At 43.2% G+C, this 13,121-nt stretch overlaps 1 long non-coding RNA gene across 1 annotated transcript in view; it reads left to right on the top strand.

The window, feature by feature from the left end:
• Positions 1-5,455, top strand: part of LOC135975391 (uncharacterized) — a 32,439-nt gene extending 26,984 nt beyond the window's left edge. Inside the window, exons 2-3 of the long non-coding RNA XR_010592422.1 lie at positions 3,253-3,338; positions 5,336-5,455. This is a non-coding gene — a long non-coding RNA (uncharacterized LOC135975391). The remainder of the gene's footprint in view (positions 1-3,252; positions 3,339-5,335) is intronic.
• Positions 5,456-13,121: the final 7,666 nt, after the last annotated feature.

A 13,121-nucleotide genomic window follows, 5' to 3' on the forward strand; every position in this document is an offset into this window, starting at 1 on the left:
TTCAGAGTAGCAGCCGTGTTAGTCTGTATCCGCAAAAAGAAGAACAGGAGTACTTGTGGCACCTTAGAGACTAACAAATTTATTAGAGCATAAGCTTTCGTGGACTACAGCCCACTTCTTCGGATGCATATAGAATGGAACATATATTGAGGAGATATATATACACACATACAGAGAGCATAAACAGGTGGGAGTTGTCTTACCAACTCTGAGAGGCCAATTAATTAAGAGAAAAAACACTTTTGAAGTGATAATCAAGCTAGCCCAGTACAGACAGTTAAGAAGTGTGAGAATACTTACAAGGGGAGATAGATTCAATGTTTGTAATGGCTCAGCCATTCCCAGTCCTTATTCAAACCGGAGTTGATTGTGTCTAGTTTGCATATCAATTCTAGCTCAGCAGTCTCTCTTTGGAGTCTGTTTTTGAAGTTTTTCTGTTGTAATATAGCCACCCGCAGGTCTGTCACTGAATGACCAGACAGGTTAAAGTGTTCTCCCACTGGTTTTTGAGTATTTTGATTCCTGATGTCAGATTTGTGTCCATTAATTCTTTTGCATAGAGACTGTCCGGTTTGGCCAATGTACATGGCAGAGGGGCATTGCTGGCACATGATGGCATATATCACATTGGTAGATGTGCAGGTGAACGAGCCCCTGATGGTATGGCTGATGTGATTAGGTCCTATGATGATGTCACTTGAATAGATATGTGGACAGAGTTGGCATTGGGGTTTGTTACAAGGATAGGTTCCTGGGTTAGTGGTTTGTTCAGTGATGTGTGGTTGCTGGTGAGTATTTGCTTTAGGTTGGGGGGTTGTCTGTAAGCGAGGACAGGTCTGTCTCCCAAGATCTGTGAGAGTAAAGGATCATCTTTCAGGATAGGTTGTAGATCTCTGATGATGCGCTGGAGAGATTTTAGTTGGGGGCTGAAGGTGACAGCTAGTGGTGTTCTGTTATTTTCTTTGTTGGGCCTGTCTTGTAGGAGGTGACTTCTGAGTACTCGTCTGGCTCTGTCAATCTGTTTTTTCACTTCAGCAGGTGGGTATTGTAGTTTTAAGAATGCTTGATAGAGATCTTGTAGGTGCTTGTCTCTATCCGAGGGATTGGAGCAAATGCGGTTATATCTTAGAGCTTGGCTGTAGAAGAGTCTGTCCTATCTCGGGGCCTCTCCTTTTGTCCCTCCAGACCCATGAATATGATACAGTTCTGCGGTGACCTAGAATCCTACTTTTGACGTCTCCGACTCAAAGAATATTTCCAACATACCTCTGAACAGCATACTAACCCACAGAATCCTCCCTACCAGCACTACAAAAAAAAGGATTCTGCGTGGACTCCTCCGGACAGTCGAAACAACAGACTGGATTTCTACATAGATTGCTTCCGTCGACGTGCAAAGGCTGAAATTGTGGAAAAGCAACATCACTTGCCACATAACCTTAGCCATGCAGAACACAACGCCATCTACAGCCTCAGAAACAACCCTGACATCATAATCAAAAAGGCTGACAAAGGAGGTGCTGTCGTCATCATGAATAAATTGGAATATGACCAGGAGGCTGCTAGACAGCTCTCTAACACCACATTCTATAGGCCATTATCCTCTGATCCCACTGAGGATTACCTAAAGAAACTACACCATCTGCTAAAAACACTCAGGGAGTTTGTTTATAAACCGAGGCAGGGTGATTAAGATAACAAAAGGCTTGTCATTAAATTAAGGATAATTAAATGATCCTGAAAGCCTTCCCAGGCACTTCAGTTAAAAGACAGGAAACAAAGAATAGGAATAAATGGCCCATTTTCAGAATGGAGAGAAGTAAATAGAGGTGTCCCCAGGGAGCTGTACTAATCTGGGATCAATGCTGTTCAATAGATTCATAAATGATCTGCAAAAAGGGGTAAAGATTGAGATGGCAAAGTTTGCAGCTGATACAAAATTACTCAAGACAGTAAAGTCAAAAACAGACTGCAAAGAGTTACAGAAGGTTTGCACAAAATCGGGTGACTTGGCAACAAAATGGCAGATGAAATTCAATGTTAAATGCAAAGTAGTGCACATGGCAAAATATAATCCCAACAATACATACAAAACGATGGTTCCTAAATTAGCTGTTACCCATCAAAAAAGAGATCTTGGACTCATTTTCAGTAGGCTGAAAGCACTATGTTTCCAGAGTACTGCAAATGTATAAGAATCCTTCTCTTTGTGCCTGTATCATCCTGAACTCATTCTCCAGCTTCAGAAGACTTAAAAATTATCTCCAGTCATCAATGGGACAGAGACAACTGAATAATGTATCAGAGGGGTAGCCGTGTTAGTCTGAATCTGTAAAAAGCAACAGAGGGTCCTGTGGCACCTTTGAGACTAACAGAAGTACTGGGAGCATAAGTTTTCGTGGGTAAGAACCTCACTTGCATCTGAAGAAGTGAGGTTCTTACCCACGAAAGCTTATGCTCCCAGTACTTCTGTTAGTCTCAAAGGTGCCACAGGACCCTCTGTTGCTTGAATAATGTAGCTGTCCTTAACATGCAAGTCAAGTGTGTGTGTGTGTGTGTGTGTGTGTGTGTGGGGACACTTGCCCCCCTTTGTATTCCTCCAACATGGTGCCTGTAAAATTACTGCACTTCCTATCTCTCTTCCACGTATGGCCTCTGCAGAGCAACATTCTATAGATCGGGGTGGCCAAATTTACTGACCCTCCAAGCCGCATATGACAATTTCCAGAAGTTCAAGAGTGGGGATGCTCCTGTTGGGGCTCAGGGCTTCAGACCCATGGGAGGCACCTGCAGGAACGAGAGGCTTCAGCCATGCTCCTGCTGAAGCCCCGAGTCCTGGCAGGTGTGCCTGGGGCTGAAGCCCCAAGATCCCTCTTCCCACTGGGCAGAAGCCAGAGGCGATGCATGGGGGGGAATGTGGAGACACACACAATTTTTGCCAGGGTTTTCTGGCCCCACTCAGGCACATGGTGCCGCCTGGCCCCCTTTCTGCATGGCAGCTGCAGGAGCTGGCAAGCTGGGAGCTGCAGCCATGAGGAGAGGCAGCAGCAAACAGGAGCAGCAGGGAGAGCTGCTACCTCTCCCCATAGAGCTGAAGCAGGAGCCCCTCCCTGCAGCTCCTAGCTGTTTGCCGCTGTCCTGGGAGCTGCAGGGAAGGGCTGCTGAGGGTAAGAAGGGGGGCATGCCTGGTCGGACATGACTCATTCTGTTGGGTGGGGCCCGAACCGTTAAATTGTGCTCCCCCATTCTCAGCAGGCACCAGTCATCCCTGGCAGAAGTCCCTACCCCTACCATCCCGCTGCAGGGCAGAAGCCATGAGCTCTCCTTCCCCCAGTCTGGTAGGCAACCACCTTTGAAACCATATTTGGGCACTGCATTATGATATGTTTGATGGTTTGGATGTTCTCATTGCAGTCTCATAAAATTGTCTCTGATTTTCCACTTGACTGCACGTCCTATAAAGTGTGGCCAGTAGAAAGATTAATTCACCTGCATGAGCTGGGGGAACTGCGGTCTCCTCTGAACTGGGGAAACCAGTTCAATCTGTCTCTCACAAAACTCAGCCCACACAACTCCCCAGCAAAGATATTACTGTACATTACGATAGTTACATCAGCAGATTATTGCAATTGGCTGATCCGAGCCCCAGAGGATGGAATGCTGTTACCTAATAATTACTTTAAGCTGGTTTTAAATTAACTCTTTGATGAGTGTCGCAAACACCATGCTTAACCCTGATGTGCTGACTAGATATTGTAAATTGGCATTGGACATTTTGAAAATTCATCATAATTCTGCTCCATCTGAAGCAGAGAATCTAAATCAATGATCATCCAATAAAGTCTTATTCTTTTGGGCCTGTGACTGACCGTGGCAAGAGAACTGGGATAGAGAGTTTACCTTCTAGATACTTGTAATGGTTAGTGACATCCAACTGGGAATTGCTGCCCACAGCCTTGGTGCTGATAGTTTTTCAGACCTCCTGGGGTCAGAGTATATTCTTTCCTTTTTTGTTGTTATGATAAATCCAAGTAACTTAGTAAGCATTCACCTCTGCTAACACAAAGGAGCTGTTGTATTCCAGGTCCATGTCACCTTCTTTGCTGGCTCTGACAGAGGCAAGAGTGCACCAAAATATACCTAGATTACAAGAGAAATTAAGTGACTGCCTAGGGCACCAGGAACCTAGTGAGATGGACCTGATTTAGGAGAAGGAATGTTGGGTGTTACCTTTGCTTCTCTTCTGGGGAGTTGCATCCAGAACCTGTCATCCACTGTAAAATGAGCACAGGTCTTTTCTGATGAATCAGCTTCTATTCTAGACACAGAAATTCGTGTAGGGGAGGGAGAAGAGGGAGCCTGACTAATCATATTTATGTTGTGCTGGAAGATTATTTGTTATGTACATGGTGCAATACCCTGTGTGATCCTTGCGAAGTGACTGATCCCTTCTCTGTGGAGCTTGGAGCCCAAGGGCACAAGTGGGTGTGATACTGTATAGTTCTCAGAGTGGCAGATGCTCCTAGCCAGAATGCTTCATGAAACAGGTTCATATGGGAGGATCCCCTCTGTGTGGGAAATACATGTGAGTGTACAGGAAGGCAGTTGATTCTCCTGAACCACATTTATGCCTGTGCATGCATTCCTTTGATAGTGGCAGCAGGAGAGACCACAGCATAGAAACTCCAGAGATTGAATTTACAATGATTACCCGTAACTTAGTGCCAATGAAATCTAGACATCCCATAAAATAGCTAGATCCACATTGTTCTTCAAACCTCAGATCAGTGAAATGCAGCTTTGCATTTGAGATACTCTATGACTGTAGTACATTTTGCACTGCCTGCATCTACACTGACATCAGGAGAGGAGAAGAAGACAAGACTGTCCCTAGCATATATGATTTTTTTTTAAAAAGGCGAGACACACCCACCCACTATCAATGCAATAAGAAGGGAGAACAGTAGCTGGGGCCACGAGAAGATGCAATGAAATCCTCCTGTACCCACAACTGATATCTGAAAAGCATCAGTCACTCTGCAGATCAAAGAAAGGAAGAGCAGCCAGTATTCAGACAGATAGGATCCTTATGACCTATGTAGGAGAAGTGCACTTTCTAAGTAAACTGTAACAGTTTCCCAACAGAGTTTTCTTATGGACTTATTTATTAAGCAAAAATTAAGATGAGGAGTCTGATTTAAATTATGTAAATTTTCAGTTTTAGTTAACTGTGGAACTATTGCAGCTACTTTTATTTTACTCCTGCCTTCATAAAAAGCTACAGAGTTATAACAGATAATTAAAAAGACTAAAGTACATGCTTTAATATAATTAGGACCGGGCCACCCAAGATGAGAACTACACCATGGAAGAGTCCTACAACCAGGTATTTGAGGCCAATCCCTTTATCAATGGAATCCTCAACCAAAATGTGAGGAAGGAGAAGAGTACACCCTCTAACTTTTGACAATAATTCAAGGTCAGCCAGCCACCAAGATGACCAGCACCATTCATATTCTGGTTTTGGATAAAACGCCTGATCTTGCCTACATCATAGAAACCTTCCTCCCTCCAAGCCTACCCCACTACCCCCTTTAGCAATAAAGTAACCATTAAACAAGTTCTGAATCAGTAGTCTTTCTTCCCAATTTAGTTTTAACAAAAAAAGCTGCAACGTATGTAGCTATGGGAGATAACAGTGCAACTACTAGGTATTGGTGGGGGAAAAGTGTGCTAGTAATGTCCTGGATATACTGGTCTGTTAAGTGTTATTGCTTTTAATATGCTAATGCAAACACTGTAATAGAGTATTAATGTCCCAATGTACTGTAGCTTGTTTTAACTTACCGTAATACTAGAAGTGATACATGTGAAGCTCTCTTAAAAGCTGACACTACCGCAGTGATATTCGCAAGCCAGCATGCATAGGGCTGGGGGTGGGGAAGGGGAGTGCATCTAGGTATAAGTAACATCTCTCACACCAAACAGGAACTTTTCCACAGTTCATTGCAATTTGGAAGTGTGATTATTATACCTTGTCTTACAAACACCATTACATATGCACAAGGTCAATAATTCCCCCCCCCCCATACAGAGTTGTGCTTCTGCATATAGGGTGCTTCTTGGCGAGCTGAGGGGTGAAAACATTATCTACTGTCTATCTGAGATGAATATTAAGCTCCCAGTTCTTCAGGAAGCAGTAAAGAGTCAGCAGCCACGCCACATGTTGAATCCTATTGCAAACAGTATGGGTGATGCATGAGGCATTCTGAAGCAAGAGGAGATTACTGGAAAACTTTAAATAAGACACAGAAAGAATAAAGTTTTCCTAGGTTTTGTTTCTGTTGGATTTATTGTATTATGTATAGTAAGTGTTTAATATAAAATCAGGTAGTAGGTTTTACAATGTTATAACAAGAGATTATGCTATTACCATTATCCAGTCAACTTGCACACTACTATTTTGAATTAGTGATAATTCACAGAGAGAGAAAGAAGAAAGCTGAATTTAGAGAACAATTATTAACCAGATTCCTGGTTATTCACCAGCCACTTTGCTCCAGTCCATAGCACAAAGCACCATAAACCCAGTAGAATCTGGCCAAGAGACTATTCACCTCAAATTGGCATCTGACACCCCCCCCCCATTCCCAGTCACCACTATTCAGGATATAGCTAAGTGAAAAGGTGGCATGGCTGAAGCATTTAGCAGGCAATTGAAAACTAGTATAGAGTCTGTACAGTCCCTGAGAACACTGTTTAATTCTGAGCACTGGGTCTGCAGCTAGTCAGCAGTGAGACTGAGGAGACATAACTGGCACCTTAAAGCACATTTACCCCTCCTTCTTTCACAAGCTGCACTAAGCACAGTTTCACTGCCCCGGGTGCAGCACTGGGGTGGTAAGTACGGGACGGGGGGCAATAAACCAAAAGCGCTCCTTTGCCTCCTGGTTCTATTGCTCCCTCAGCCCCCTCCACTGAAGAAAGACCACGAGAAAGAAACATCCCCCCCTTTTCCTTCCTTCTCCACCTCCTCCGCCAGCACCAGCTGGGCTTCAAGTTCAGAGCCACCTTCCCCACTGCGCAGCCGCCTCGCTCTGCATGGGGTGCCGGGGGCCAACGGGGCTGCTGTCTCTCAGCCCCCCCGCCCCCCGCTTCCCCTTTGCGGATGATACCAAACTGGGAGGGATTGCAACTACTTTGGAGGACAGGGTCATAATTCAAAATGATCTGGACAAATTGGAGAAATGGTCTGAGTTAAACAGGATGAAGTTTAACAAAGACAAATGCAAAGTGCTCCACTTAGGAAGGAAAAATCAATTTCACACATACAGAATGGGAAAAGACTGTCTAGGAAGGAGTACGGCAGAAAGGGATCTAGGGGTTATAGTGGACCACAAGCTAAATATGAGTCAACAGTGTGATGCTGTTGCAAAAAAAGCAAACATGATTCTGGGATGCATTAGCAGGTGTGTTGTGAGCAAGACACGAGAAGTCATTCTTCCGCTCTACTCTGCTCTGGTTAGGCCTCAGCTGGAGTATTGTGTCCAGTTCTGGGCGCCGCATTTTAAAAAAGATGTGGAGAAATTGGAAAGGGTCCAAAGAAGAGCAACAAGAATGATTAAAGGTCTTGAGAACATGACCTATGAAGGAAGGCTGAAAGAACTGGGTTTGTTTAGTTTGGAGAAGAGAAGACTGAGAGGGGACATGATAGCAGTTTTCAGGTATCTAAAAGGGTGTCATGAGGAGGAGGGAGAGAACTTGTTCACCTTAGCCTCTAAGGATAGAACCAGAAACAATGGGTTTAAACTGCAGCAAGGGAGGTCTAGGTTGGACATTAGGAAAAAGTTCCTAATTGTCAGGGTGGTTAAACACTGGAACAAATTGCCTAGGGAGGTTGTGGAATCTCCGTCTCTGGAGATATTTAAGAGTAGGTTAGATAAATGTCTATCAGGGATGGTCTAGACAGTATTTGGTCCTGCCATGCGGGCAGGGGACTGGACTCGATGACCTCTCGAGGTCCCTTCCAGTCCTATAATCTATGATTCTATGATTCCCTCCCGGCAGAGCCCACCTCAGCTTAGGGAGCCGGGCAGCTGCGGGCGGGCGGCAGCCTCCTCCTCATCCCCAGGGAGCCTGGCAACCAGCCAACGCTGCTTGCAGCCCCAGAGTGAGCAAGCAGGGCTGGGGATGCGGGAGGGCGGTGCGGAGCCGAGAGCCAGCCTGCGGCTGCACGCAAAACCCAGCTCTGGACTTCGAGTCCGGAGCCCAGTGCTGGCTGCGTGGAAAGGCGCCGCTTTTGGAAAATGTGCTCAGGGGGGGAGTGGCTGCTCCCCCATAGCTACGCTACTGCTCCTCGTTCTTTTTTCATAGTATACCAGTAATTCACAAATATTCTTGAATGTATTTTCACAGCTCCTGTGAGACAGGTAAAGGGTATTGTTCCCCTATGGGGAGCCAAGGAACAATAGTGTTAGCTAATTTTGGATATCTATCTCATGACAGGTAGGCCTGATTTTTTTTCAGAGCACTTTTAATAGTGCTTTATATGCTCTAATAATTAGTTGTCACAACACCTCTAAGGGAGCAAAGAGTTGTTAGACTCATCTTACTGTGGGGGACATGGAGATAAAAAGGTGAAATGACTTCCTAAATGCTATATAGTGTGGCAAAGAAGAGGGGAGTGGGGAAGGAACCCACATCTGCCCCCTTATTCCAGGTCTGAGCCCCTTCAGCTTCATGGGCTTCTTACCCTCTTTTCCCTTGGGTAGGGTTTCCCCTCAGTCCTTTGTGCCAGGGAGTGCCTCTGCTTGGGCAGGGTTTCCCTTCCCCTGGTACTCTGGTTAACAAACTCTAATCAGCTCTCCTTCCCTCTCTCTGTCTGACTGAAGCAGGTTTTTTTGGGGCGGGCCATAATTGACTACAATTACCCTGTAGTAACCTTTCCCTAGTCCACAGGGAATAAGGCCTTGATCATCCTAGCTGTGAAAGGGCCTTGAAAGTGAAGATTAGTTTGATTGATATCAGAGAAAAGAGGGCACCAGAGGAGGGATGGTATGGTGAAAGCAATGGGCTAGGAAGATATTGTAGTTTGAGCATTGGCCTGCTAAAGCCAGGGTTGTGAGTTCAATCCTTGAGGGGGCCATTTAGGGATCTGGGACAAAAAAAAAAATGTTAGGGATAGTACTTGGTCCTATTAGTGAAGGCAGGGGACTGAATTCAAGGTCCCTTCCAGTTCTATGAGATAGCTATATCTCCATATATTATTTTATGTTATTTATTAGCATTCTGAATGGAGATGATCAGGGCAGGAGTGCATTTGTCAAGGCCAGTAAGAACGTTGCAGTCATTGAGATACAGATTATGAGAGCCTGATGTCGATGGATAGGAAAAGCCGGATCTGAGCGATGTCGTACACAAAGAATCTGCAAGACTTAAACATAGGACCTAGAGAGAGGTTATAGCTGAAGATAGTATCCAGGTTAAAGGCCTCAGTGACAGGTGTAGTCATTTGCAGAGTTGTTGTAGCCATGTTGGTCCAAGAATATAAAAGAAACAAGGTGAGTTAGGTGATACCTTTTATTGGACTAACTTCCGTCAGTGGAAGGTACACGCTTTGGAGCTAAACAGAACTCTTCTTCAAGTCTGGGAACAGAAGCAGAGTGTCTGAGCTTAAACTGGGACAGATTTGAAATGAGCACTTCTAATTCTTTATGCATAACAGTCTAATCCCCAATTGCCCGCTTCATTTCAAGTCACTGCCTCCTTCTGCTTAACACTCTGTCTCAACTTGTATTTAGCTTTATTTTAAACCTGATCCTGACCAACAAGGAGGAATTGGTTGTGAATGGGAAGGTGGAAGGTAATTTGGGGCAAGTGATCATGAAATGATTGATTTCATGATTCTAAGAAAAGAAAGCAGTGAGAGTAGCAGAATAAAGACCATGGACTTCAAAAAAGCAGACTTTAACAAACTCAGAGAATTGGTAGGTAAGGAGTTATGGGGAGAAAATCCAAGTGATAAGAGTTCAAGAGAGATGGCAGTTTCTTAGGGAGACAATGTTAAATACACAACTACCAACTATTCCGATGTGAAGGAAAGATAGTAAGAATAGTAAGAAGCCAATATGGCTCCATCAGGAACCCTTTAATGATTTGGAAATAAAAAAGAAATCCTATAAAAAGTAGAAACATGGACAAATTGGTAAGGAGGAGTGAAAAGAATAGCACAAGTATTAGGGACAAAATCAGAAAGGCTAAGGCACAAAAGGAATAAGAAGAGTTTCTTTAAATACATCAGAAACAAGATAAAGACAAAAGAAAGTATAGGTCTTCTGTTTATCAGGGAAAGAAAGCTAATAAGTGATAACATCAAGACAGCTGAGGTGTTCAATGCCTATTTTGCTTCAGTCTTCACTAAAAAGATTTATGGTGGTCAGATACTCAACACAATTAGTATTAACAACAAGGAAAAAGTAACACAAGCCAAAATAGGGAAATAACAAGTTAAAGAATAACAAGTTGGGAGAGAGGGTTAAGCAGAATGAGAATAAGTGGTCAGTTTTAACTGTGGAGAGAGGTAAATGGTGCCCCCACTCCCACAGATCTATATGGGAACCAGTGTTCATCATTTTCATAAATGATCTGGAAAAAGGGTGAACAGTGAGGTGGCAAAATTTGCAGATGATACAAAATTACTCAAGATAGTTAAATCCAAAGCTACTTACCAAGAGTTGCAAAGGGATCTCACAAAACTGGGTGACTGGGCAACAAAATGGCAGATGAAATTCAATGTTGATAAAAAGAAGAACAGGAGTACTTGTGGCACCTTAGAGACTAACATGTTGATAAATGCACAGTAATTCATATTGGGAAATATAATCCCAACTGTAGATGCAAAATGATGGGGGTCTAAATTAGGTGTTACCACTCAAGAAAGAGATCTTGGAGTCATCATGCATAGCTCTCTGAAAACATCTGTTCAAGATACAGCGGCAGTCAAAAAGGTTAATGTTAGGAACCATTAGGAAAGGGATAGATAATACAGTAAATAGCATAATCCTACTATATAAATCCCTGCTACACTCCAGACTCCATACAGTTCTGGCTGCCCCATCTCAAAATTAGAATATATATATTAGAATTGGAAAAGGTACAGAAAAGGGCAACAAAAATGATTAAGGGAGTGGAACAGCTTCCATGTGAGGAGAGATTAAAAAGATTGAGACTGTTCATTTTAGAAAAGAGATGACTAAGGTAGGATATGATCAAGGTCTATAAAATCATGAATGGTATGGAGAATGGGACTAAGGAAGTGTTATTTACCCCTTCACATAACACAAGAACCAGGGGTCACCGAATGAAATTAATATGCAGTAAGTTTAAAACAAACATAAGGAAGTACTTTATCCCACAATGCACAGTCAATCTCTTGTTGCCAGGAGATGTTGTGAAGGCCAAAACTGTAACTGGATACTAAAAACAATTAGATAAATTCATGGAGGATAGGTCCATCAATGGCTGTTAGTCAAGATGGTAAGGGATGCAACCCCAGGCTCTGGTTGTCCCTAAACAGCTGACTGCCAGAAGCTGTGAGTGGATGACAAGGGATGCATCACTTCATAATTGCCCCATTCTGTTCATTTCCTTTGAAATATCTGGCACCAGCCACAGTCGGAAGACAGGATACTGGGCCACATGGACAACTGGTCTGATCCAGTGTGGCCGTTTTTATGTTCCAAACCCATAAATTAGTGCTCTAAACTACCTAGTTAATGAATTGACAATACAATCTATTCAATCTCTTCAGACAAATGTCATTTAAAGAAACCATATACGAAAGCTTATGCTCAAATAAATTTGTTAGTCTCTAAGGTGCCACAAGTACTCCTGTTCTTTTTGCGGATACAGACTAACACAGCTGCTACTCTGAAACCTGTCATATAAGAGGAGTGATGCACTGAGTAATCAAATTAGGCATTTAACTCATCAGCCATGAGATTTCTTCCTTCTCTTCCATATTTCTGAATAGCTCATTGTATGGATGTAAGACTGTCAAAGTGTATCCTGTCCTATCAACATTAATAATAAAGGGCTTAGGGTTCTCTTGCTACACTCAAGACAGCTAAAATTTAAACAAGGAGGGTGTGAAATGGTGTTTCTTCGTCCCTCATATACTCTGCCTGTGTCATATAATAGTCTAGTTTCCTGAGGGGTGCAATACTTTGGTCTAATTTTGATTATTGGGTTTAGTATGCATGTGCTTGGTGCTATTGGTAGCCTGTGATATGCAGGAGGTCAGACTAGCTGATCTGGTGGTCCTGTCTGGCCTTAAACTCTATCTGTGTGTGACCTGTGGTTCTTAATTAGGATCAGTTGTAAACATCCTTGTAAGCGTCCTACTTAAAACATGTTTTGTTACACAATCTGAAGCTTAATTACACTTACCTAAGACTGGCACATGCCCAAGGAAAGATAAAGTGCTTCCCCAAGCTTTTATTAACATTTAACACTGAGAGTGATTATCCATTGGAACAATTTAACAAGGGTCATGGTGGATTCTCCATCATGGGCAATTTTTAAACCAAGACTGGATGTTTTTCTGACGGATCTGCTCTAGTTCAAAAGGAATTATTTTGAGTAAGTTCTATGGGCCTGTGTTATACAGGAGGTCAGACAAGATGATCACAATTGTCCCTTCTGACTTTGGAATCTCTGAATACTCATGGACCAAGATTTCCTAGGTGGGATGTAATGGGGGAAACGTGGTCCATAAGAAGGAAAAAGCAACTTCATGTTTGGCCAGTTTAACTTTGGGTTTTGGACACTAGAGGCAGGAGTCTTGGAAGGAAATGGCAAATATCATGCATCTGGTCTACAACTTGGTTTTATGGAAGAGAAGAGGGTAGGCCCTGTTAGCAGACCTGTAACCCATATTATTATGTTTTTATTTCTATAGTATCATAATTCTGTAGGTCACAGGCCAAATAAACATAGAAGACGTGTCCCTGCCCAACCAACTTACAAGGCCTTCTCCCCTGGAAACATTGCTGAAATGTGGAATTCTGATTTTATGTAAATTACATGACCGCCTGCCTTTAACAGGTAATTCTCGGGTAAAT

The sequence above is a fragment of the Chrysemys picta genome, chromosome 13 (assembly GCF_011386835.1).
Source record: "Chrysemys picta bellii isolate R12L10 chromosome 13, ASM1138683v2, whole genome shotgun sequence".
Taxonomy (NCBI): Eukaryota; Metazoa; Chordata; order Testudines; family Emydidae; genus Chrysemys; species Chrysemys picta.